This window comes from Nycticebus coucang, chromosome 1 (assembly GCF_027406575.1).
Source record: "Nycticebus coucang isolate mNycCou1 chromosome 1, mNycCou1.pri, whole genome shotgun sequence".
Classification (NCBI taxonomy): domain Eukaryota; kingdom Metazoa; phylum Chordata; class Mammalia; order Primates; family Lorisidae; genus Nycticebus; species Nycticebus coucang.
In genome coordinates, this window is record NC_069780.1 from 95,871,759 (window position 1) to 95,872,372 (window position 614).

The 614-nt window shown below is 40.6% G+C and overlaps 1 non-coding gene across 1 annotated transcript; it reads left to right on the top strand.

The window, feature by feature from the left end:
- The first annotated feature begins 254 nt into the window (after positions 1-254).
- On the top strand, positions 255-385 carry LOC128593307 (small nucleolar RNA SNORA51). Its single transcript, XR_008382322.1, has one exon. It is a non-coding gene; the product is annotated as a small nucleolar RNA SNORA51 (small nucleolar RNA).
- Positions 386-614: the final 229 nt, after the last annotated feature.

Below are 614 nucleotides of genomic sequence, written 5' to 3' on the forward strand. Positions count from 1 at the left end.
CCCTAAGTGATTTTTCACTAGCATGCATAGAAATCTTCTGACCTTAGTATAACAATATTATATAAATTAATACATGCTGTGATTTTACCAGATTAAAAAGATAATATATGCCTTAAGAACCCAATTCATACTGCATCTCATAATTTTAGCCAAATAAAATTATCCATTTCATATATAAATTGCTACATTGCAGTTTTCCCTGTGACAGGAAAGGGAAAGTAGGGTTTCTTTGAGTGTTAAAAATCAAGGGGATAGACCTCCTGGTGCCTACTACAGGCTGTGTTCTTACACTGACTGTGTAGAAAGAGGAAGCAGAGTAAACCTACCCTAGGTACCCCCCAGCCCAGGCCCCAGGCCTGGTCCGTACTGTGAATGGGCATAATGAACTAGGGCATTTCCTTTCCCTGGTAAAATTTATAGCTATCAATGAAAAATAAAAAATAAGGTACATGTCACCCAGTCTATAAAAGAATCATGTTCAAGGTGCGGGGGATGGAGAATGTGTTCAGGGCAGAGTGAGACTGTTGACCAAGAGGCTAATTAAATTGTGATCATGGGAGGGGCAGAGGGCAAACAGCAGAGTGGTTGGGGACAGGTGGTGTTAGCAGGATTTC